The 24,080-nt window shown below is 41.7% G+C and overlaps 1 long non-coding RNA gene across 3 annotated transcripts in view; it reads left to right on the forward strand.

The window, feature by feature from the left end:
* The window catches only part of LOC115845398 (uncharacterized), a 94,964-nt gene that overhangs the window by 33,096 nt on the left and 37,788 nt on the right, over window positions 1-24,080 (forward strand). Inside the window, exon 3 of one of the 3 annotated variants that reach the window (XR_009560361.1) lies at window positions 23,346-23,433. The exons of the other annotated variants lie outside the window; for them this stretch is intronic. This is a non-coding gene — a long non-coding RNA (uncharacterized lncRNA). The remainder of the gene's footprint in view (window positions 1-23,345; window positions 23,434-24,080) is intronic. 3 annotated transcript variants of the gene reach the window in all.

The raw sequence follows: 24,080 nt of genomic DNA on the forward strand, positions 1-24,080 counted from the left end.
GAACTTCCTGAAATCCCAAGGCCACACTCTTTTTTTTTTTTTATCTTAAAACAATACACATTTATTAGCTTTCTGTGGGTTAGAAGTCTGGCATGGAGTGGCTGGGTTTTCTGGTCAGAGTCTCACAAGGTTACAATCAAAGTGTTGGCAGTTGCATTCTCATCTGGAACTTGGGGTCCTCTCTGAAGCTTCAGAGGTGTTGCCAAGCCCACACTCTTAGCGTCACAAACAATAATACAATATAATAAGGCTTTATGTAATAATGAGCCATATTTGAGTTAATTTGTTGTTACTCCTCAACCGAAGCATTCTGATTTCCAATATTTACTTCCCATTTTCGGGAAAATGTCAAAATAAGTTTCACTACAGTCAGTTGCAGATCATTCTTAAGGGTATCTCAGGGTATTGGCAACTCAAATACCCTTCACAAAGTACCTTTTTCTTTCCTGCTCGGTTCACGAGGTTTGGCCCCAAATCCCCAAAGCACTTTCATCTGTAGTCAGAGAGCCCTTTTATGAAGAGAATTGATTCCCCTTTTCATCCTAAGGTGAGCTCTCAACAGTGCTCTGCAATCAGGACTTCACTTCTCCAAGTGGGGGTCGCCTTTGCGGGAGAGTTCAGCTACCAACAGCTGGGCATCCACGGGACAGGAGCAGAATAATGAATTGCCTACTTGAAGATTCAAGGGGAATTTTGAGGGCGTGGATTTTTTCCAGGTTCTTGGTAAGCAACCTAATTTCAGTTAATAAAAAATTACTGATCTTTAGAAAAACACAAACAAGGTTTAAATTCAGGTTACTTTTCGAAGATCTTAGTATTTATTTTAAGTATTATTAGGTAAGCTTTGATAATTAACTCTATAAACCCTAAACTAGCCTGTTGTAAAATCAGCTATACCCTCCCCCCCACCCTGCCCCCAACTTCAGGCTCAGGGGCAGACTCAGAAAGCCTACCTACTCCTTATTATTTCTTGCCCCTTATCAGTTTATTTAGGGGAAAATGTATCCCAAAGAGAAGAGTAACAGTCCGGCAGGTACTGACTAGATAGTTATCTCCTATGCTATAAAACCTCTTCCATAAAATTTATCTATTGTGGAATTTGTGATGTTTGTTATGAACTTGTCCAAAGTTTGTATCTGCACCCTGAATTGAAAGGATTTGCTAGGCAAATAAATAATGTCTACATAATTGTAACTTGTAAAGAAAAGATCTTAAACTGAAGGGAAATAAACATGTCTTTTGCTATGAACTGTATTGTGTTTCCCCAAAATTTGTATGTTGAAGCGCTAACGCCCAGCGTGACGTATTTGGAAGTAGGGCCTTTAAGAGATAATTAGGTTTAGGTGAGGTCATGAGGGTGGGATCCGTGAAGGGATTAATGGGCGCCAGAGAACTTGCGTGCTCTCACTCTGCCTTGAGCACCCAGCTAGACGGGGTCGTCTGCAAACCAGGAAGAGAACCTGACCATGTTGGCTCCCTGATTTCGGACTTCCAGCCTCCAGAACCGTGAGAAAATTAATTTCTGTTGGTTAAGCCGCCCAGTTTATGGTGTTTTGTTTTGGTAGCCTGAGCTGATAAACACATCAGTCATTACTTTAGAAGCACCTATTTGCATGCAAAGATAATCATTTTACAGTTACCATTTGTGTGTACGTTCATTAGAGGAGAGATAGGACCTCTCCATGGCAACGCTTTTATGATACTCTTTAACTTGGAAGTGATAAAAGTGCCCTTTAAAAAATAGCATGGGGCAGCTTTTTCAATAGTTTGGACAGAGTTGTAGCCAGCTAGTCAGAATTTGTGAAGTTTTATTCTTTTGCCCCAAAACTCTAAAGCAGTTCTTACGTATCATAACACATGTTATAGCCTATAAGACACATGGGCATATTTCTCACAGCAGAATGGTGGGTTTTATTGCAAGAACATTAAAATGGAATGGATTTATGTGGATAATCATTGAAGTTGGGTATCGAGTACGTGGGGTTCATTGTACTATTCTCTCTACCTTTGTGGATGTTTCAAAATATTGATGATACAGAGTTTTAAATGAATATACACATATGAGCTAATGGGTGGACAGATTCACTTTGCAAGATGTGTGGTTGCTTAGTGGTGTGTTGGTCCATAACCATTTTAAAAAATGGAAAAAAACAACCTCCTGGTTTCTTCTTAAAAAGTGCAAACTGTGCCAGCTGATTTGAATGAGAGGGAATGGTTTTCCGCTTTATTTTCACAGCTGTCTTATCAGTTTCCTAAACTCAATTAGGGTGGAGCACAGGAATTTCACTATGGGGGGACTCAGGGCTTTGTTGTTGTGGTTTGAAGATAATGTTATCTTCCCAGACTAACCTCTTGGAGTGAAGACATTTCCCCAGAGGGGAAAAAAGTAGGGCCTTAAAGATGTCTTCATAGAGTTTGCAGAGTGGTTGAAGCTTAACAGTCTATGGAGAACTCTGTCAGCCTCGTGGGAAAATGATTTGGTATTCAATTGTTTTCACTTGGGCACTTTCCCAGACTAGATAAAGCCTCCCCATTCCCTCCTACCCCTCCTCCACCCTAAAATGCCCTGAACCCTAGGTGTGGCAGGCTTGCTTTTGTTCAGGATGAAGTAGGGCAAGAGCTATCAGGTAAATAAGGAAAGTACCCTTTCAGTTTCTTGCCTGCTGAGGGCATGCCTGTGTTCCCTTGGCTATAGTGTGGAAATGAGAATTTCCACAGTTTTAAAGGGAGTGTCTGTTACTGTTCATTATGAGCTGAATCATTATTTAGGTTCCTGACCTCTTTACACGATCTGGATTTTCATGCCTGTGAGATATGAATTGAGCGGAGGACTTTATGAGAAGCAGAAGGATTTTTTTTTTTTTTTTGCAGAGTTTTCATTTTACTCATAACCTAGTTTTAGACTGGAGATGTGGGTGGTGAGTATCCAGGCCCTTCATAAGGCATTACACAATCTATTCGAGTTATACAGAGTGGATAGAAAAGTGCCTATAACCCACTTATTTAAAAGTGTTTCATAATATAGACTTGAAAACCTTAGAAAATTCTTCAGGGCATGGAATTCTTGACACTGTTTCTTGATGGAAGAGAAGAATTCTCAATTAAATAGTCGCTGCTCCTATAGTTCACAGGGTAGAAGGGGAAAGGAGGGTAAGTGTGACAGACGGCAGGAGGAATGCTTTGCCCTTGGGACTTGTTAACCACTTATTGGTTCAAAGGTTTGAACCCCAAACCTAGAAAAGATTCCCATATTTGGGGGATTGCAGTTAGTATATCATAACAGATTTTCATCAGAAATTTTCATTGAGTGATAGAAATAATTAATGCAATGTGAAACTTAATTTGGAAGTGCCTCATCCCCCCCTTAAAAAAAAAAACTAAAAACTAAAAAAACCAAATATTCATTAAGATGAAAGCATACATTAAGATCTTCTCTTTTCCTTTGTCTCTCCAGAATTTTTAAGGGAAAGTTATTTTCTGTGCTTTCATCATCATGAATCACATTTTGAGAGCTCATAAGTTATGTAGCAATGTCATTAGACAATTGGGAAAATTATGTAGCAATTTATGAGTCATAATGGTCCTAGATTTCAAGGATCTTATCTTTCGCTAATTTATTAAATATTTGAGCCCCTGCTATGTGCTAGGCACCATTCTAGGTGCTGGGCACGTGGCAAAACACAAGAAAGACAAGGTTCTGGTCCTCACAGAGCTTGCATTCTAATGTGGATAGACTCACACAAAGCAATGGAACACTAGGTAGTAATAAGTGCTAATATCAAATAAAACAGGACAGGGTGATAGAGAGTAGATGAGTGAATGTTTTAAATTGGGTGATGCAGGAAGGCCATTCTGAGAAGGTGACATTTGAATTGAGACCCAAATATTGGGAAGAAGCCAGCAATGAAGATCAAAGGAGTTGATAATCTAGGGAGGAGTTAAATAATGCAGAAGCTCCAAACCTTAACCTGCACGAGGAGCAGAAAGACAGCAGGTACGGCTGGGGCTTGGAGAGGAGGGGAGGGGGGGATCTAGTCAGAGAGAGGACCAGAAACCTAACAATGCAGAGCCTTGAAAGCCAGAATTTATGCTAAACGTGATGGAATGACATCGAAGGGTTTTGAGCAGAGGAGTGATATTACCTGATCTGCCTTTTAAAACATTACTCTGGCTACCACATGGAGCATGGGTTACATAAAGTGTCTATAACAATCTCAGTAAGAGAGAATGGTGGCTTGGATGAGGATCAAGATGGAGAGAAGCAGACAGATTTTGGATGTGTCTGAGGTAGAGTAGATAGCTCTTGTTGGTGGGTTCAAGGTGGGGGAATGAGGCAATGGATGATCCTCAGACTCTCTGGGCTCCTGTTGGAGCTATTTGCCAGATAAGGAAAGCTGGGAGAGGCATAGATCAGGCTGGGGAAACAAGGGTTTGCCTTGGCAGCACGTTAATTTCGAAACTAAACATCCACATCACAGTGAAGGAGACAGCTGGTTAAGAAGGTTGGGGCTAGAAATACAAATTTGGGAGATGTCAGCGTAGAGAGTAGGACAAAAGCCCGTGAAGTGGGCTGAAGAGAGAATGAAAAGGTAAGAAATGAAGACAGTAGCTACAAACAACTTTTTAAAAGCTGACGCTGCAAACAGGGCATAGAGAAATACAGTTGCAGGAGCATGAGGGGCCAAGGACTATTTTCTTTAAAATAGTGACTATATACTTTTTTAAGATGAGAGTACTAAACTATGTAAGCTGATGGGAATGATGCAGGACAGAGGGAAAAATTAGTCTGAGGGGTTACCTATTCCATCTCCTCCAAGTGTAGACCCAAAGAAAGATGACAATTTGGAAAAACTAAAAGCACAGCTTACATTCGTTATGTATGTGTTGCAGACTTTGGGAGAGAAGTGGGACAGAAAGAGAAGATAAGCATTGGAGAAATGGGAATTGGGGAAGGCAAGAGAAGAAAGAAATATTTTTAAAATAGTACAGAGTTAGAAAATATATCTATGGGACGTGGGGAGGGGGGCTGAGGAATGAATGAGTTATGCTTCTACCTCCTAGAGACAATTTTTTCTAGGAGACATCAGTTCCATTGTCCACTAGAGTCTTTCTGCCCTGGAGAGGGTAGCGGTTAGGAATCGTGCTGACATAAACTCCTGGCTCCACTTCTTGCTGGAGGGGAGCAAGTTATGGAACTTATTTGTGCCTCAGTTTCCTTACCTGAAACATAGGCTCAGAAGTGCTTGTCTCGTGGGGTTAGTATGTGAATTAAATGAGACCATTCTTGTAAGGCACACGGCAAACAGCCTTCTTCTAAGCACCTTAGAGCCTTTGGGCAAATCCTGCCTTAAGTTCTTTGAGGCCAGGGAACATGTCTTATCTTTTAATTTTCCATGGCATCTAACATATAGCCCTAAGTATAAGTGAATTTTGAATGCTTGCCTTTTTTTCCCCTCCTTTTCTTTCCCTCTCCTTCTGCTGTGCGAAACCCCATCTCGTGCTGCTCGCCACCTTACCTCGTATCTCTTTACACTTGCATTTTTGATCTATAGAGTGTTCTGTCGGATGTAGAATCACAGAAAACATGAGGTGGGACTTTAGCTTTATTCTGTGTTCCCTCCCAGAACAAGAAGGATTTTAAGTTGAACACCTTGATTTAAAAATGAAAGTTTAAAAAAAAAAATTTTATACCACCACTGAATTTATCTTTTGTTGCAGAGTTCATACGTAATTTCTCTTCTTGATCTAGTTGATTAGCTCCACAAAGATTGGTTTGTACTTATCGTTGTTTTTCTTTTTTTTGAGATAGTATGTTTTTTCTTTTTTAAAAAATTTTTATTTTATATTGGACTGTAGTTGATTTTTTTTTTTAAGAATTTGATTTTTTTAATTTTTTTTTTTTTACTTTTGGCTGCATTGGGTCTTCGTTGCTGCGTGCGGGCTTTCTCTAGTTACGGAGAGTGGGGGCTACCCTTCATTGCAGTATGCGGGCTTCTCATTGTGGTGGCTTCCCTTGTTGCGGAGCATGGGCTCTAAGGTGCACGGGCTTCAGTAGTTGTGGTGCACGGGCTCAGTAGTTGTGGCTCGCAGGCTCTAGAGCGTCGGTTCAGTAGTTGTGGCGCATGGGCTTAGTTGCTCTGCAGCATGTGGGATTTTTCCTGGACCAGGGCTCAAACCTGTGTCCCCTGTACTGGCAGGCAGATTCTTAATCACTGCACCACCAGGGAAGCCTGGACTGTAGTTGATTTACAGTGTTGTGTTAGTTTCAGGTATACAGCAAAGTGATTCAGTTATACATATATCTATTCTTTTTCAAATTCTTTTCCCATTTAGGTTATTACAGAATATTGAGCAGAGTTTCCTGTGCTATACACTAGATCCTTGTTGGTTATCTATTTTAAATATAGTAGTGTGTATATGTCAATCCCAAACTCCCAATTTATCCCTGCTCCCCACCTTTCCCCTTTGGTAACCATAAGCTTGTTTCCTATGCAGATTTTTTTCCCTTGATTGAATATGTATGAGTCCATATCAAGTTCTGCTTTCCTCCGGTTTCTGATGTGAACACATAGTAGGATCTCAAAGTTTGTTAAATGAATAATGCTTGCTTGCTTGAATAGGAAATGGATCTTTTCCTTCCTTTTCTGTTACTCTTCCCAAAGTCTTTCTCACCTACTGGGTGATTTTGGAGGATAAAATAGGTGCTTAATTACTGTTGCCTTATATAAAATTTATGAAATAAATCCTACGTATTCTACCAATTCTCATGCTGTCTGTCTCTAATAGGAGCAGAATGTAATACTACAAATGTGAGTAATAAAATCACCTATGTATAAGGGAAGGAGGGTTTATTGAGAATCCTTCTAGTTGCCATATGTGGATATTCAGTATAATATCTGTATTTTTCCACAGGTGAACATGTCCTCTTAGACTCCACTAATGAGAGGCACTTGCATGAGATCTGGTAGGGAAGAGAAAGAGAAGCCATTGTCTTCTAGAGGCAGTTATGGGCAGAAGTATAGGCAGCAGCAGATGGGATGGCTGACGTGGGATTTTTGCCTACAGCTTTTGGGTGGGTGGTCTGAGAATTTCCCGTTGCTTTTACAGGCAGCTGAGATCAATGGCAGTAGCTTCCTTGTGATCCCTGCACTTCCACATTTCCTGAAACAGATCTTAACTGCCATCCTTCCTGCCAGTTCCCCAGAGTTGTGAAAGTCTCTAATTCCCTGTGTTAAATCCCTTCCTATTTGAAATACCTACAGTGCTGACTGTTTTCCTGATGATACCATGACAGATAATAGGACCTAGTCCACAATCTTCCACTGGGAAGTCTAGGAGAGTAGAACTTGATATAGATGTTCCCTAAGCCCCTCAGAGCAGTTGTGATGGGACCTTTAGAATTGATGGGTTCTTGACTTTGGAATTAGGAGTTCTTCAAGTTGTCACCCAAACCTATGCTTGTGGGATCTACAGAAACAGGGTTTATGGTAAAATGAAATAAATAACACTGAGTCTATAAAACTGTATAGAACCTACTGAGACAAAAGAAGTGCAATAGAATGAATTGTCTTAGTGTTTTACTACATACATCCTATGCAGTTACATGTATCTGAAGAACACACAAGAAACAGATTACAGGGCAGAGAGCTAGGTGGCTAAGAGACAGGGGTTGGGGGAAGACTTATTTTCTACTGTATATGCTCTTGTACCTTCTGAATTTTATGCCATGTGCATATATTATCTATTCCAAAAACATACATTTATCTTTAATAGCAATAGTTGTATATTGTTTTTTATATACTGATTTTACAACCATCAGATTTTTTAAAAATCGTAAACTCTAACAACATAAAATGTTGACCATGAAATGAAAAAACGAGAGCTTGTATCCACTGTTTATGGAAGTTTATAGAACTACTTCCTAAGGATGTCAATTCGGTAATGTCTAGTAAGATCAAAAATGCACAAACCCGATCATCATCAATTCCTCTTTTATGTACCTACCCTGGAGAAAGGCTCATACATCAGGAGAAAGGTACAAAGATGTTCATTACGGTATTGTTTATAATAGTAGAAGAACTGGAATCATAAAAATGTCCATTATTAGGAAATAAATTGATATAAAAAATAAAATACCATTTTGTGGAATCTAAAATATGACACAAATGAACTTATTTACGAAACAGAAACAGACTCACAGACATAGAGAATAGACTTTTGGTTGCCAAGGCGGAGGGCGGGTGGGGAAGGGAAGGATTGGGAGTTTGGGATTAGCAGATGCAAACTATCATATATAGGATAGATGAATAACAAGGTCCTGTTATATATCACAGGGAACTATATTCAATATCCTGTAATAAACCATAATGGAAAAGAATATGAAAAAGAATATATATGTATAACTGAATCACTTTGCTGTACACCAGAAACTAACACAACATTGTAAATCAACTATACTTAAAAAAAAAACCAAAAAACCCCCAAAGGGGCCACCCAGGCTACACACAGTATCATAAGCTAATTAAATTGTTGTTAAAAAAAAAAAAAAACTTTGCGGGGGCTAAGGGGGAGGAGGAGGAATAAACTGGAAGATTGGGATTGACACATACACACTACTATGTATAAAATAGATAGCTAATGGGGACCTACTGTATAGTACAGGGAACTCTACTCAGTACTCTGTAATGGCCTATATGGGGAAAGAATCTAAAAAAGAGTGGATATATGTATATGTATAACAGATTCACTTTGTTGTATACCTGAAACTAACACAACATTGTAAATCAACTATGCCCCAATTAAAAAAAAAAATGCTATGGAACAATTAAATGGCCTAGCCCTATAAATGTCAACATGGATAGTTCTCAAAAGTGTATTCTTGAGAAAATAAAGGAACTGCTGAGTGACATATAGAGTATGGCAGCATTTAGGTAAATTCTAAAATACATACTAAAAGGATAAAAAGGGGGGGCTATAAGGGTTCATACCTAATTCATGAGAGCAATGGTCTCCATTAAGAGAAGAGATAGGGGTTGGGATGGAAAACAAAAGAAACTTCATTTTTATTTTATTTCTTTTTTAAAAATATGAAGCAAAATGATCCAATATCCTCTTTTTTTCATTCCGGTAGTAGATATACAGTTTTATATTATCTGTACTTTTCTATGGTACTTCTCAAAATAATACTTTCTATTCCCTAATCTCCCACTCATTCCCCCACCCACTACAGTCTGGACTGTGTCCTGCATCACTCAGGATCCCAGCAGGAAACAAAGGGCACTCTCAAACTGGCTAACTTTAGGGGAGTTTAATATAAGCACTATTTACAAAGATACTGACAGGATACAGGGAAGCCAACAGAAAAGTGTGGCACCCCAGGGGCTGGTAACAGCAGGAAGCTGTCACTGTCCGGGGGCCTGCAGGAAAAGGGGAAGGAGCAAAGCCTGAGAGAGTGCTATGCGGAAAGAACCACCCAACAGGAGTAGTGGCCTTTATCAAGGAATGCAGCCAGCCTATGGTGACCCTCCTCAAGGGAACTGGAGAGAATGGGTACCTCCACTTTCCTGTCCTCCCTCCCTCTGATTTCCTGTCAATATCCTCCTTTGACCAAGCCCAGCCCGAAACCATTGGGCCAAGAAATCCACTGATGCTGCCCATACAGGTCAGCTTCCCAGGACTCAGAGCAGGGACAAACTGAAAGTATCCATAGGCTTCACCATGTCTCACAAAGTTTGCCACTTCCGGCTAAATGTCAAATCCAGGAGATGCTTCGGATGTTTTTAAACTTAGCTTCTTGGTTATAACTTACAATTGACTTTTCTCCTCCTTTATACTCCCTCCTCTAGTTTTCCAGCTAACTCAAATGGCTCCTTGCTAGTCTTGTTCACTGGAAACAAGACTGCCCCTCTCTTAAGTGTTAGAATTCTCCAGGTTTCCATTTCTGATCCTCTTTCCTCATTCAGTCACTCCCATGCATGTAACTCCCAACTCTTTGCTGATAAAGACCAAATTCTTTATTTCTAGCCAAGACCTCTCATCTCAATTCCAGACTGACTTATTGATAGCAACATGGGACTGTCTCACTGGCTTCTCAAAGTCAGCATAGCAAAGCCAAACACATCAACTTCCCCGATAAACCTGTTCCTTTCCTTATGGTTCCCACCAAGTGAATGGCCCTGCCACTACCCTGAAATCTTCCTCTAATTCCTTGCCTTCCACATACTGTCTACTTCTCTTTCCCTTGAAATGGGGACTGGTCAAAGGAGAGCTCAAGCGCAGAAATGGTGAGCTATTAACTGGATTTGTCCTGGAGAGGTGACAGAGCTGGGAAAATAAGACCAGAGCCAGGATATCCAATCTAAGTGGCTTCTCAACTGTGCTGAGCATTAGATCTTTCTGGGTACCTGGAACCCACCTAAAACCAATGAATCCAAGAATCTGGTGTTATGGACTTAGATAGGAAAAGCACATCTCCTGTGTGTCTCCTCTATTTTTGATACTCCAAACATCACTTCTGAAACCAGATGTGTAGGTTTTCCACACTGCAAGCAATTCTGTGACACCAGCTGAGTGTCCTACAATTTAACCCAACTCTAACATTCATCAGCCTGGAAGCTCTCCAAATCCTGTCCTTTTGGGGTTTTATAGGAGGCTCATAACATAGCTATAATTAGATTATAGGTCATTGGTGCTCATCTTGCAGGAAGGGGGACCCCTTCCAGGGCCCGAGAGTGGGCTCTTGTCAAACACTCGGAAATGAATTGTCTGAGGAGACACATGTGCTGACAAAGCAAGAGACTTTATTGGGAAGGGGTGCCCGGACGGAGAGCAGCAGGGTAAGGGAAAGAAGAACTGTTCTGCCACGCGGCTCCCAGTCCCAAGTTTTATGGTAATTGGGTTAATTTTCCAGGTTGTCTCTGGCCAATCATTCTGACTCAGGGTCCTTCCTGGTGTCGCATACATCTCTCAGCCAAGATGGATTCCAGTGAGAAGGATTCTGGGAGGTTGGTTAGGACATATGGACTGGTGTCTTCTCTCTCCTTTTGACCTTTCCTGAATTCTTCTGGTTGGTAGTAGCTTGTTAGTTCCGCATTCCTTACCAAGACCTCCTGTTGTAAGATAATTCATGCAAGTGATTACTATCAGGCCTGGCCAGGGCAGGCGGTGTTGGTCAGTGTTTCCTCTAACAACTGGACTCAATTTCCAGCGGCTCTCCCCTCCCCAGAAATGGGGGTGGGGGCCTGGGATGTGGGACTATAGGTTGCAACCCTCGAAATGTGGTTGGTTCCCCTGGCAGTCTGCCCTGTCCTTGGGAGCTTTCCAAAAATTACCTCGTTAGCATAAACTTAGTGTGGTTGAAAGGTGCTTGTCATGAATAACAAAAGACACGCATTCCACCTTTATGCTCTGAAGCTATCTCAAGAACTGAGGAGGACAAAATGAAATATTGTAACAAAAGATGCCCCTATGGTTCTTCACAAGGCTTTTAGGAACTATGTGCTAGGACGAAGACCTAATATATATTTCTTATTATAAATCACAGTATCACAGGACTGAGCTGTGTCTCCCCCCACCCCCTTGCCAAATTCATATGTTGAAGCCCTAACCTGCGATGTGACTATATTTGGAGATAAAGCCTTTAAGGAGGGATTAAGGTTAAATGAGGTCACAAGAGTAGAGCCCCAGTCTGATAGGACTGGTGTCCTTATGAGAAAAAGAGATGCCAGAACTCCCTCAAGCTCTCTCCTGGTACATGCGCAGAGGAGAGGCCAAGTGAGGACACGGCAAGAAGGGGGCCATTTGGAAACCTGGGAGAGGCTGCACCAGGAACTAACCCTGACAGCACCTTGATTTTGGACTTCGAGCCTCCAGAACCGAGTAAATTAAATTTTTGTTTAAGCCACCCAGTCTGTGGTATTTTGTTTGGCAGCCCAAGCAAACTAATACACCTGGTAGAAAGTCCAGACAGGGATCTTTCTCATAAACTCCCCGGGTGATTCTAATGTACAGCCAGGTTGGAGAAGCATTGAGCCAGACAGAAAACGAGATATCTATAAAAAGACAAACACCGTGACTAACCAGGGAAGCCAAGGAGGAGGAGCAGCCCAGTTAAAGGAAAGCCAGCCTCCAGGATGCCTTTAACATCTCAGCACAGTTTCAGCTCGGGCTTCCACTGGCACCTCACGGTAATTAAGGGGATCCAAGTAGGGTGGCCATGCCCTTAGCAGTCATCAGCTCCTGATAATTCCACCTCCTATTTCCCAATTCTGCCTCCCTCTCTCCATCAGCACTGTCCCTTTCCTCCTATCCTCTAGTATGGGGGTTGGCAAACTATGACCCGTGGGCCAAATCTGGCCAGCCAACTGTTTTTTGGTTTTTGTTTTAATTTTTTTTTTTTTTTTTTGGCGGTACGCAGGCCTCTCACTGTTGTGGCCTTTCCCGTTGCGGAGCACAGGCTCCGGACGCGCAGGCTCAGCGGCCATGGCTCATGGGCCCAGCCGCTCCGCGGCATGTGGGATCTTCCCGGACCAGGGCACGAACCCGTGTCCCCTGCGTCGGCAGGCGGACTCTAAACCACTGCGCCACCAGCGAAGCCCTGTTTTATATTTTTTTAATTTTATTGAAGTATACCTGATTAACAATGTTGTGTTAGTTTCTGCTGTACAGCAGTGACTCAGTTATACATGTATATATTCTTTTTCATATTCTTTACCTTATGGTTTATCACAAGATATTGAATATAGTTCCCTGTGCTCTACAGTAGGACCTTGTTGTTTATCCATTCTATATATAATAGTTTGCATCTGCTAATCCCAAACTACCAGTACTTCCCTCCCTCATTCCCCCTCAGCAACCACAAGTCTGTTCCCTATGTCTGTGAGTCTGTTTCATAGATATGTTCATTTGTGTCATATTTTAGATTCCACATATGAGGGATATCATATGGTATTTGTCTTTCTGACTTCACTTAGTATGATAATGTCTATGTCCATCCATGTTACTGCAAATGGCATTATTTCATTCTTTTTAATGGCTGAGTAATATTCCAGTGTGTGTGTGTGTGTATATATACACACACACACATTCCACACACCACGCACCACATCTTCTTTATCCATCCGTGTGTCAATGGACATTTAGGTTGTTTCCATGTCTTGGCTATTGTAAATAGTGCTGCTGTTAACATAGGAGTGCATGTATCTTCAAATTACAGTTTTTGTCTGGGTATATGCCCAGGAGTGGAATTGCTGGATCATATGGCAACTCTATTTTTAGTTTTTTGAGGAACCTCCATACTGTCTTCCATAGTGGCTGTACCAATTTACATTCCCAACAACAGTGTAAGAGGGTTCCTTTTTCCCCACACCTGTTCCAGCATTTATTATTTGTAGACTTTTTAATGGTTGCCATTCTGACTGGTGTGAGGTGGTACCTCATTGTAGTTTTGATTTGCATTTCTCTAATAATTAGCAATGATGAGCATCTTTTCATGTGCCTATTTGCCATCTGTATGTTTTCTTTGGAGAAATGTCTATTTCAGTCTTCTGCCCGTTTTTCGACTGGGGTGTATGTGTGTTTGGTTTTTTTTGAATTGTATGAGCTGTTTGTATATTTTGAAAATCAAGCCCTTATCAGTCACATCATTTGCAAATTTTCTCCTGGTTCACAGTTTGTCTTCTCATTTTGTTTACAGTTTCCTTTGTTGTGCAAAAGCTTATAAGCTTGATTAAGTCCCATTTGTTTATTTTTGCTTTTATGTCTATTGCCTTGGGAGACTGACCTAAGAAAACATTGGTATGATTTATGTCAGAGAATGTTTTGCCTATGTTCTAGGAGTTTTATGGTGTCTTATATTTAAGTCTTTAAGCCATTTTTAGTTTATTTTTGTGTATGGTGTGAGGGTGTGTTCTAACTTCATTGATTTACATGTGGCTGTCCAACTGTCCCAACACCACTTGCTGAAGAGACTGTCTTTTCTCCATTCTTGCCTCCTTGAGGAGATTAATTGTCCATAGGTGTGTGGGTTTATTTCTGGGCTCTCTATTCTGTTCCATTGATCCATATGTCTGTTTTGTGCCAATACCATGCTATTGATATTTTGATTACTGTAGCTTTGTAGTATTGTCTGAAGTCTGGGAAGGTTATGCCTCCTGCTTTGTACTTTTTCCTCAGGACTGCTTTGGCAATTGTGGGTCCTTTATGGTCCCATATAAACTTTAGGATTATTTGTTCTAGTTCTGTTTAAAAAAAAAAATGTCATGGGTATTTTGATAGGGATCACATTAAACCTGTAGATTGCTTTGGGTAGTATGGCCATTTTAATAATATTCTTCCAATCCAAGAGCATGGGATATCTTTCCATGTCTTTGAATCGTCTTTAATTTCCTTTATTAATGTTTTGTAGTTTTCAGCATATGTCTTTCACCTCCTCAGTGAGGTTTATTCCTAAGTATTTTATTTTTCTTGATGTGATTTTAAAAGGGATTGTTTGTTTACATTGCCTTTCTGATATTTCATTGTTAGTGTAAAGAAATGAAACCATTTCTGTATGTTAATCTTGTATCCTGCCACCTTGCTGAATTTGTTTATCATTTCTAGTAGTTTTTGTGTGAAGTCTTTAGGGTTTTCTATGTATAATATGTCATCTACATATAATGGCAATTTTACCTCTTCCCTACTAATTTGAATACCTTTTAATTCTTGTCCGATTGCTATGGCTAGGAGTTCCAATACTATGTTGAAGAGAAGTGGTGAGAGTGGGCATCCTTGTCTTGTTCCAGTTTTTAGTGGGAAGTCTTTCAGCTTTTCACTGTTGAATATTATATTGGCTGTGGGTTTGTCGTAGATAGTTTTTATTATGTTGACATATGTTCCCTCTATACCCACTTTCATGAGAGTTTTTATCATGAATGGATGTTAAATTTTATCAAATGCTTTTTCTGCATCTATTGAGATGATCGTGTGGTTTTTGTCTTTTCTTTTGTTGTTGTGGTGTATCATATTGATTTTGCACATGTTGAACCATCCTTATAACCCTGGGATGAATCCAACTTGGTTGTGGTGTATGATCTTTTTTATGTGTTGTTGGATTTGGTTTGCTAGTATTTTGAGAATTTTTGCATCTATATTCATCAAAGATATTGGCCTGTAATTTTCTTTTTTGGTGGTGTCTTTGTCTGGTTTTGGTATCAGGGTGATGGTCAGCCACCTGTTTTTATAGTCTTTTTGGAGGACAGTCACACTTGTTTATGTATTGTCTATGGCTGCTTTTGCACTACAACAGAGTATTTGCAACAAAGACCATAGTAGCCTACAAAGCCTAAACTATTTACTATCTGGCCCTTTACAGAAAAGGTTTACCAACCCCTGCTTTAGTAGATGACTACACCCTAATGGTGGTTAGGCCAGAGACCAGTCATTTATATATTAGTGTCTCACTGGTCCAAAAGAATAAAAATCCTTCACAATGTGCCCAGTTTGGCATTTACTGAGCGCCTACGATGTGCCAGACTCTATGGTAAGAAGTAGGGATACAGCCGTGGACAAGAGACCCATATTGCCATTGCCCTTATACTCCAGCAAGAGGGAGCCCTACCAGGGAGTCCTCACTTTAGAAGGCTATGCATATTACAAATACACACAGACACAAATTTATTAAAGAATACATGTTGCTTCTGTCACTTGAGCCCTTGTGCTCAGCATTGGCAGAGCATGACCTGTAACTCTAAGCAACTACCCTTTGCAGCTCATTCAGGCCCCAGGAAGATGCTTCATTACATCCCTGGCAGTATGTCCTCAAAACTATAGATGACTGTGTCAGGGCCACAGAGGTTTGTGTGTCGTGCCACTGCTAATGTTGGAGCGACACACTTCTTTGGCACGCAAGGAGGATTTGAGCAGTGGAAGGTCTTAAGTAAGAGACAAGACAAATATGTTCTCAAATCCTCCTTTCAGCATGAATGCAATAGATTGGTGCAGAGTGAAGTATGATTTCCCAGGGGGGCTGAGAGTCCATTTTCTTTTTAGTATTCTTCCAATTTACAGTTCTCAGGGTACTTATGAAATAGCATGATATTAACTATGTTAAATAATTTATATTTGTGCATTTGTAGGTCTAGATATACTATATGAAGAGTGATACCAATTCTTTACATTGTCAACTAATAGGCATTACACACTAGAATTGAAATCCTTTATGTATATAATAAGATTTCGTTAATTTTTCACAAAATTAAATTTTAAATTTAGCTTTTTTTTTTTTTTTTTTAATGTTTTGGCTGTACCACGAGTCATGTGGGATCTTAGTCCCCGACCAGGAATCAAACCCACACCCCCTGCATTGGAAGTGCAGTGTCTTAACCACTGGACCACAAAGGAAGTCCCTGATTTTGCCTTTTTAATGCATGGTTTTGAATAACTTAGAAGAAAAATAACATATAAAATCACGTTTTCCTTATTTTTACTTTACTTTTTTTTAACATCTTTATTGGAGTATAATTGCTTTACAATGATGTGTTAGTTTCTGCTTTATAACAAAGTGAATCAGTTATACATATACATATGTTCCCATATCTCTTCCCTCTTGCATCTCCCACCCTCCCACCCTCCCTATCCCACCCCTCTAGGTGGTCACAAAGCACCGAGCTGACCTCCCTGTGCTATGCAGCTGCTTCCCACTAGCTATCTATTTTACATTTGGTAGTGTATATATATCCATGCCACTCTCTCACTTTGTCACAGCTTACCCTTCCCCCTCCCCATATCCTCAAGTCCATTCTCTAGTAGGTCTGTGTCTTTATTCCCATCTTACCCCTAGGTTCTTCATGACATTTTTTTTCCCTTAGATTCCATATATATGTGTTAGCATATGGTATTTGTTAATTTACTTTTTTGATGTAAGTAATCCAAATTTTTTGTTACTTTTAATACAATTTTATTTTTAATCCTTTAGATTATTACAAGCAATTGAACACATATTATGTGAAAATCTAGATTATAACACAATTGGTGGTTTTGCCAAAACGAAAACAAAAATAAATTTTACAAAATAAATAATACAATAGTTCTTAAATTTTGTGTCATTTTTGTTACTCATCTAAACATTGGTCTATCAGTGGAATACTCAGACATTCACAATAATAATTAAATTGTCTTTAATATTTTGCCAGCTTTTAATCATATCAAAATAATAGCTTGATATGTATTTTTCACCATATATGAAGGAATACTTGTCAGGGTAAGAGTATAAAGTTATTTTATTTAACGGTTTGCTAGCTTGTAGTTTATAATGCTTAAAAATTTAGACAAATGATACGCAGGACTTTATACTCTTGCCCCAGGGCCCTCTATAATGGAGAAGCAGGTCTGCAAGGCAGACCCAGTCTTTGTCCTTAAGGAGCTTACAGTCTAAAGGGAGAGACTAGTAGGCCCTTGTAATTATTGTTGTGATACAACAATAGAGTGCTAGGGAAACATATACAGAGGATGGGATGTAGTCAGGGAGGACTTCCTGGAGGAAGTTATTTCTAGGCTGAGAGCTGAAGGATAATTAGATGTAACCAAGTGAAGGGAGGGAAGGATTAGAAGTGGAAAAGGGACATAAGATGAGGAGAGTTCCAGGCAGAAGGAATCATGTATGGCAGGGACAGCAAAGTTTTTCTATAAAGGACCAGATAGTAAATATTTGAGGCTTTGCAAGCCACAAAGTCTCTGTTGCAACTACTCACTTCCACTGTTGTATGTAATAATACGTTGTTATGTGTATTGTAGACAAAACATAAATGAATGGGTGTGGATATGTTCCAGTAGAACTTTATTTACAAAACAGGCAGCAGGCCCGCAGATCCTAGTTTGCCATCTCCTTAGTATATGGGAAGGCCCAGTGTTCAGAAAAAGCTTATTTGAGGCACTGACAGTCAATCAGTATGGCTGCTGCAGAGGGGATGACGGGGAAGCAGGGAGGGAGGAGTCTGGGGAGTTAAAAACAAAGCTGCAGAAAGTGGATGGGTGGAGTCTGGATGCAGAGACCAGAGAGGTTGCTGCCTAGGCATCCTGGACTAGGGTAGTAGTGGGTGGAGGGAGAAAAGTGAATGGTTTAGGGAGAGATTCATTGAGTGGTCATAGGGAGAGGGAGGGTCAAGGCCGACTCCCAGACAGGCAGTGGGTGGATAATGCTGGGGGGAAGTGGGAGACCTGGGGGAAGCAGATTTGAGGGGTGGGTTGGGGATAGGTGATGGGATCTATTCCCCTGAGGGCTCAGTTTAGTGCTTGCCATACACACACACACACACACACGCATAATTTTTTTGTCAGAAATGTGGCTGGCAGTTTCTATGAAAATACAATCTATAAATCCTGCGAAAATCGGAGAGAAGCTGAGCCTGCAGAGCTAAATACCTTTGTAATGACAATCCTGGGGAATAATTACTATTGACAGGTTTTTCTCTAGCCTATGAGGATTGTAGGCTTTAGTTACTTTGGTTCCCTTTATTCACAGCTAATTTAACAACAGCACAAGGACCCAGTATCTGCTAGTAACAATAGCCAACTTGGTCAGGAAAGACAGCTTCACCCAGGCAGTAAATCTGGTCAACCAGATGGATTGGCACTTGGAACATCAAGTGCCTCAAGATGCAGGATTTGCTGCTGGCTTGTGTGTCGGGGGGGCGGGGGGTGGCATTGCTACAGTCCCTGGCACACAGCCAGCCTGGGGTGGTGTCCTGTGTGAAATGAGGGTGCATGGGGAGAGGTGGGTGAGGGAAACAGGCTTGCTGAGCACTCCTGACACATACTCTCACCAGGGTGGGTTAGCTGTAAGCCTTGCTCATCAGGCCAGAACAAGGGTAGCATTTTCATCACTGAAACAATTTAGAGATTCTCTGGATGTGAATTGATGGACCTGTGGCATTTGTCATCAATCAGAAGCACATGCATAGAACACCTGCCTTAGAACGAATGCTGCTGGGGCTCTTTGAGGAGCGGTGACCCAGATGACACAGTGGGAAGCAGGTGCTGTGGGATGTCTCTCAGGGCTCCAGCTGGAGTGTTGTAGGCCTCCATCATCTCACCTGGATGACGGCCTCCCTGGTTCCCCTCTTGCCCTCTTCCAATCAGGCTGCCTGAGTGACCTTTTTAAAATGTAAATTGGATCTTGTCACTCCTCTGTTTAAAAACCTTTAACGCTTTCCCATTGCATTTAGGAGACAATCCAGACTCTTCATCATGGCCTGCAAGTCTGCCCAGTGTGGCCCAGGTCTCCCTCTCCAGGGTTTCTCCCCTAGAATTCCTCCAACTCAACTACACTGGCTTTCTCTCGGTTCTTCCAATACCCCAAGGTCCTTCCCACTTTAGGGTCCTTATATTCCCTTATTCTAGAAAGCTCTTTGCACCCACCCCCACCCCTAATGTGGCTGGCTCCTTCTCATATTTCGGATATCCACTTAAAAATCACACCTCAGGCCTTCCCTGGTGGTCCAGTGGTTAAGACTCCACGCTTCTACTGCAGGGGGCATGGGTTTGATCCCTGGTTGGGGAACTGAGATCCCTGCATGCCGCGTGGCAAGGCCAAAAAAAAAAGAAGAAGAAAAATCACACCTCAGAGGGACTTTTCCTGACCACCCAGGCCTCCCTCTCTTATTCTATCTAGCATTGCACTATGGTCTTTTTTTTTTTTAAATCATAAAACTTGACATAATTTATAATTTTACGATTTATATGTTTGCTTATTTATTGTCATCTCCGCGCCCCCCACTCCCGCCCAGTAGACTGTAAGCTCCTTGGAGGCAGGCACCATAATTAATTTATTCACCACTGTATTCCCAAAGACTAGCACAGTGCCTGGCACATGCATGCTCCGTAGATACTTGTTGAGAAATTAATGTTAGTAAATAAAAAGCCATTCAACTGATCCATCAGTGGATGGATCCATCCATAAGTGTATCTGTCCATGCGTGTAAATGTATAACTTCTGTCCTGGTTACCTATTGCTGGATTACACACCACTGAGTTTAATGGCTTAACACAACAACTTCTTATCTCATGTTCTGTGTGTTCAGTGGTCTCAATTGGGCGGTTTTTCTTGTATCTCATGTGGTTGCAGTCCAGTGGCAGCTGCTGCTGGAGTCATCTGAAGTGACAGTCAATGCAGGCTGTCAACAAGGAGCAGAGCTGGGTTGTCAACTAGAATGTCTACACCTGGATTCCCCATGTGGCTTGGGCTGCTCACAGCTTGGTGGCTGGGTTCAAGAAGGAAGGTCCCAAGGGAGTGTCTCCTTTTGTCTAGGAGACCAAAGCAGAAGCTGCAAGGCTTCTTATGACCTAGCTTCAGAAGACCCACAGTGTCATTGAAGCCATATTCTAGTAGTGGCGAGTAAGTCCCAAGGCAACCCAGATTCAAGGGAGGACATTTTACAACGGCATAAAGGGCTGGTGCTGAGAAGCATGGTTCACTGGGGGCCATCTTGGCAGAGTAGCTGCTACGACCTCTTCTATCATGATTATGTAGGTGCCTCTGTTCCTAGTTTACTTTCCTTTGTTTATTTCTCTTAGGCCCTTGCCCTCACCTTCTATAATTTGTGTCCTTTATTGCAAGGACACTTATTGGTAAAGGTTGAGCATCTCTTCTGCAAGTTTTCAGAGGACTGACACTAGTCCTTCAATTTCAAGTTACTCCAGGAAACTGCTGTACGTTTTGGAGGCTAACTTGCTGTGGGAGGGGCAACAGTCTTTCTGCACCTCTTGGTGCGGGTGGAAGAGAGGCCGGTGCTGCTGGTTGACATCCAGGAATCTTGGTGCTCACTGTTCATCGCCAAGAGCAGTGTGCTGACCCCAGCCAGCACGCTCGACTCGACACTGAAATCACTGGCTTCAAGAGCCAAGCCCGAGGAGAAATTGAGTTTGGGATAGTTTCAAGGGTGGGAGATGCCAGCCCTGTCTCAGTTTTGCCTTGGAGCTAGTTTTTTTATCCAAATGTGAAAAACTCTCCCTCTCCACCTCTCTTGCACTCCCACACCCTCTTCTCCCCCGCCTTTTCCAAATGTCCTTCCAGCTGCTATTTTCGATTCTGGCCTCAAGGCAAATGTTTCACTGTAGCAGAATTACTGTAAAATTCCTTCCTGTGCTCCCACAGATAATGGGACAATTCCCTAGAGAACCCCCGGAGCCTACCACTTCAGAAATGGCCCAAAGGCAATCCCAAAAGGCAGATCTGAGGAAACAGAACTATTATAAAAGGTTATCATCAGAGAGTCAAACAATATGATTGTTTTTAATGGCACTGGCTGAACCTAGGTACATTTTCTTTCTCTTTTGTGTATGGTCTCTTTCAAATCACCAAAGACAACTGAGGGGCAGAAAAGAGTATTATGAAGTTTGCTAATGGGCCCATAAACATACAAACCTAGGATATAAAAAGAACTTCAGTGGACAGTGTAAAAACACTGGGCTTTTAAACAAGAAGAAAATAAACAAGGAGAAAATCTTATCCAGAAACAACTTGGAAAACTGCAGAGGGAGCAGCATCCTTGAAAACAATGAGTCATAAATCTTTTTTTCTTTTTTTTTAACTCCTCTGATGGGCAGAGAATACAAAAAAGGGCAGCAGTGAATACTGATGATGTGTGTTTCCATTTCACTGCTATTTCAGCATGTCTGGGGAAGGCATGAGGACCATCTATGTCAAGGTTAAGAAATAATGCCTCTGAATCATCATGAGAAGGAATCCTCCAATTAAACACTTCTGGAAATTTGTGTGTTGTCTTGAAGCAGTGTCTCTGGTTGCTAATTGGTTTTTCTATCATGATTCAGCTATTGAACTAGACACTTCACTTCAAATTCATTAGTTCAGTACTAAGACAAGTTCAGATGGACACCTTTATTGGATCCATTTTAAAGTGTAAAAACAGGTTATTTACTGTATAAGAGAAAAGATAAAAGTCCTTCCTAAGCAAGTCAGAATGTAATTTACAAAAGTTACAAAAATTGATGACAGCCAAGTGTTTCCTGCAGGACTCTCCCAGGAGACAGACAAGTAGAAAGGTTAAAGACATATGAGGACAAATGTATAGGTGTTGAGTAGATTTGGCCTCAGTTCCTCATCCCTCACTCTCTCCATGCCCCTTGCCATGGGATTTTGCAGATCCTCCCCAAGAGGGGAAGAGATTTTCCTACCCTTTGAGTTTTGTCATCTAATTTACTTGGGCCAAAGGAATATTCACATACATGGTACAAATAGAGGCTTAAAAAAGCACTTGCTCCATTGGACATGTTACTCTTCTACCTCTGCCATTGCCAAGAGAAGAATGTGCCCAGGCTGGCTGGCTGGTCCCAGGAGGGGGGATGGAAAGACATATGGAGCAGAGTTGCCCCGCTAAACTCAGCCTGCAAGAGAGCCCCTAGCTGACTGCTCATGAATGAGCAAGCCCAGTCTAGATCAGCCAACCCCAACCAATCCCTAGATGCATGAACTGTAATAATAAAGGATTATTATTACTATGGTCGGTTACTATTGTTGTGCAACAGCAACTAACCAATAGAGGTGTTATGGGGTCATATTGGCCCCCCAGGTAGTTCTATAACCTCAGAATAGCCCTAATATCATAAGGGTTAATAACCAAATGAATCAACAGAGACAGTAAAGGATAGTTGCATAATAGGCCCACCATTCCTATCCAGAACCACAGAAAGCCTTCCTTAGCCTAAAGAAAACTCCTGAATCTTTACCTGAAATCTTCATCTTGCCTTGGGGACCTCCACAAGTTGACATTGAGATAAGGACTCAAGTGCAAGTAGTTTAAGTGGTGTAAGTGTGGGAGTGGGTAATGCAAGGGAGGAAAACTTGACAATAAAGGATGTGTTACTAAGCCAGCTACTACGAGCAACTGGAGCTTAATGCCATCGGGAGAGCTGAGAGCCAGTGCAGACCATGCCTCGGAGCAATCCCATCCAAGGGATGGGGAGGTGGGGTGCTGCTTCAGCTCTGGCCAATCACTGGGGGAATAATATCTGGGTACTTCCAGCCAGCCACACTAGCAGCCAGAGAACACCCTCAGACAAGGAAATGCAGATGCTGGCGATCAGAAGTCTGGTCGTCGTCTACTGGAAGTGATAGGCAGAGGGATAAGGGTGGGGGGCACTGATGTGTCTGCTGCTCCTCCGTTCGGGTTCTGCCTCAATTTGGGGAGCGTGAAACCATGGTAGGTTGAGTGCTAGGCAGGTCAAGCATGTGCTGGTCAGATTGGAGCACAGGGACCCCATGTTCTCCTCCATGCCAGTATTTTTTTTTAATACTTATGTACATTTTCCTGTGGCTTTTCCAGTCCTTTCTCATCCCTTCTATCACTTTCTAGGGTGTCCATTCCACTGGGGTGAAGACAGGTGGCAACACCGATGACTGGCTTTTATTGTAGCTGCCCACAAGTCTGACAGTCAGTTCAGGTCTGTTTGGTCTGGGGGGCAAGGAGATGGATGCTGTCTATGAAATTGGAAACACAGGCCCTGCAATTTTACAACATCTACAGTGTCAAGACTTCCATCTGAAAAGTATAATGTCTGTGTGATAAGGACAGTCACAACTAACACAGTAGCTGTGGCTTGAAAAAGCAATGTGTATTGATCAGTGCCCCCCACACGTTTTCATGAAAGTTCCAGTACCAGCAGAAGACGTTAAACTGCGTACCCCTAACCCTGCTGGTAGACCAAAATGGGTTTATTTGAATATAAAATGTTTTAAATTATTGGACACTGAGTGTAGTGGACCTGATGGCTTTCTGTGCCAGCATCCTTTCCTTGGGGTAAATCACTGTCCACCTATTGCATCATTGCCAGGGGGCTGTTATTCATAATGGCTTTGATCCCTTGTCACAGGGCTAAGATGCTGACATGGACTAGGGAAGGCACCAACTTCCTACCAGTCATGGCACCCCACTGGCACATGTCTCAAGCAAGGCACAACTGCAGTGTCTTTTCATAGGTGTATGGATATAAGGAGAAGGAAGTTCTTTTCCTTCTTGTGGTTGGCTAAGTAAGGTAAATAAGGATCCCGAGTTGCCAGCAATCAGCTTAAGTGTAAGCTGGAGAGAGCC

The sequence above is a fragment of the Globicephala melas genome, chromosome 20 (genome assembly GCF_963455315.2).
Source record: "Globicephala melas chromosome 20, mGloMel1.2, whole genome shotgun sequence".
Taxonomy (NCBI): Eukaryota; Metazoa; Chordata; class Mammalia; order Artiodactyla; family Delphinidae; genus Globicephala; species Globicephala melas.